This window comes from Lucilia cuprina, chromosome 6 (genome assembly GCF_022045245.1).
Source record: "Lucilia cuprina isolate Lc7/37 chromosome 6, ASM2204524v1, whole genome shotgun sequence".
NCBI classification, from domain to species: domain Eukaryota; kingdom Metazoa; phylum Arthropoda; class Insecta; order Diptera; family Calliphoridae; genus Lucilia; species Lucilia cuprina.
Window position 1 is genome coordinate 5,056,332 of NC_060954.1, and position 2,560 is coordinate 5,058,891.

Genomic DNA, 2,560 nt, shown 5'->3' on the forward strand with positions numbered 1-2,560 from the left:
GTTCTGTTCTAGTTCTGTTCTAATTCTGTTCTAGTTCTGTTCTAGTTCTGTTCTAGTTCTAGTTCTGTTCTAGTTCTGTTCTAGTTCTGTTCTAATTCTGTTCATGAACAGAACTAGAACAGAACTAGAACAGTTCTGTTCTAGTTCTGTTTTAGTTCTGTTCTAGTTCTGTTCTAGTTCGGTTCTAGTTCTGTTCTAGTTCTGTTCTAGTTCTAGTTCTGTTCTAGTTCTGTACTATTTCTGTTCTAGTTCTGTTTTAGTTCTGTTCTAGTTCTGTTCTAGTTCTGTTCTAATTCTGTTCTAGTTCTGTTCTAGTTCTGTTCAAGTTCTGTTCAAGTTCTGTTCAAGTTCTGAGTCCATATTTCTACAGGGTTTTTCTTTTTAAATTTTTTGTATATGCATATGTATGTGAAATTGTCTATGTAACCGTGAATATAATTGGAAAAATGTCAAACATATATTACAAATAAAGGACATGATGTCCTTACTAACACAAACATATGTATCTGCTTTATACATATTTGTGATAGATATGTATCCGCACATACATATTTGATAACAAATATATGTGTAAAACGGTTATGTTTACTTATATACAAGCACAAAAAAACAAGAGATTTAACCACCAAAAATTATTTTTTAGACCGATAAAAATTTGTCCTTTCTCTTTACATACAAACGAGTGTTAATAATTTAGGCTACATAAAAGTATTGAAAAATGTCAATAACAACAGAAAAATGTTCTAGGGCGTAATTGAATTAGTTACACCTACACATATTGCAAAACTAGAGAGAAAAAAATAAATGATTTTTGATGGTAATTCCTTCTTGTTATTATTTTAGTTTAGTGGGTCGTGTGATTTAATAAAAAAAATAAAATACAAGGATGCAAAAACAAAACTACTGTCAACTGCACTAAACACATGCATAGAGGGATTTGCTGTATAAAATACATTGTCCTTGTTGTTTTTTATTTATTAGTAGTGGGTGTATTCGCTACTCTCTATAACAACCATTAATAATATTATATTTTGCCATTGGTCCTGGTTGTTATCCTTTGATTTATATGAGTTTTTTATTATTATATTTTATCTAAATGTTAACAAAACTATTATTTTTTTTTGCATATTTTTAATGTTAGATTTTCGTAGTGAAAATTGTTGATAACATTACGGCAGATTAATCAATTATATATCCTGGGAAAGATTTTATTTTACTCATATTCAGTCATGCTTCATTATGGCAATTAATAGTCTCAGTTTTATAAAAGCCAGGCAAATAATAGTGTAAAACATATGTGTTATCTCAACATTTCAGTAAACAATTGATTTTTTACGGATAAAATTAATTAGAAAATATTTGACTTTTTCTTTCACGTGCTATTGAATTTTTAATAAAATAAAGTGATATAATATTTGTCATCAGATCATTCATAACTTTACTTCCTTTATTGTTATGTTTAGTTCCGGTTCAGGTTTAGATCAGTTTAGACTCTAAGTTCTCAACAAAATTTCATTTTTATTACTTGCAGAAGTGTTAATTTCTGTTAACCATTTAAGATCTTTTGCCATAGAAAAATTCCATTCCTTTCGTATAAATTTTTTCAACTTAAAATTCAATTAAAATCTAATTTTCTTTGCTTCTTAAGAAAGTTAAAATTGCTAAATAAAATACTACAGGAAAAAGACAAAATTTCCCCCAAAAGGGCAAAATGCCAACAATAATTTCAATGTAGATTCTCTCAATTTGTTATGCAAACTATATAATAATTTTACTTAAAAACATAAAATTAAATTAAAATACAAGAAAGAAGACTTCTTCAAATAACAACAATGACGAAAATAAAAACTGAAATGAAAAAAAAAAAAAAAAACTAAAATGTAAATATGATTGGTAAAACTATAATAAGTACACATTCATTTTGCTACCAAGTAGTTAGAAAACACAACTAATGTTAGTCTACCACCATCATTTGCCATTGTTTTGATGACGATTTCTGTAAAAATAAAAAGAAAACTGACAAGAAAATTTGAAACTCTACATACTAGACTCTTTTTCTTAGTTCGCCAGTTATTTAAAACTAAAAAGAACGCCAAACTCAAGCAATTGCATTTTGTTACTGTTTCAAAAAAGTCTGCAATAAAAAGAACTTTTTTTATTAAAACTTACCAAAAATAAAACAGGTTGTAAGCAAATTAAATACGATCAACAACAAAACTAATGGAAATTATTTCAATTGTGTGCATTATTCAGCAAAAGCAACTACAGCCAAAAAGACTTAAGTCAAAGAACCCAAAAAAGTATGCTATTCATGCTTGAACTTTATTGTGGTTGTGGTAGTGACGGCAAGCAGCGCTATTGTTTGGTTGACTGTTGCACGTAAGTAGTAGCTTTACGTCTAAGTATGGTAAGTATGCAAAAATAATGTGGCAAATTAGGGAAGTAGAGCCAAAACTGAACTAGAACTGAACTAGAACTGAACTAGAACTGAAGTAGAACTGAACTAGAACTGTACTAGAACTGAACTAGAACTGAACTAGAACTGAACTAGAACTGAACT

At 28.4% G+C, this 2,560-nt stretch overlaps 1 protein-coding gene across 1 annotated transcript in view; it reads left to right on the forward strand.

Annotated features, from left to right (window-relative positions):
* Positions 1 to 2,560, forward strand: part of LOC124421034 (probable basic-leucine zipper transcription factor H) — a 20,869-nt gene that overhangs the window by 13,249 nt on the left and 5,060 nt on the right. The window lies entirely within an intron of this gene.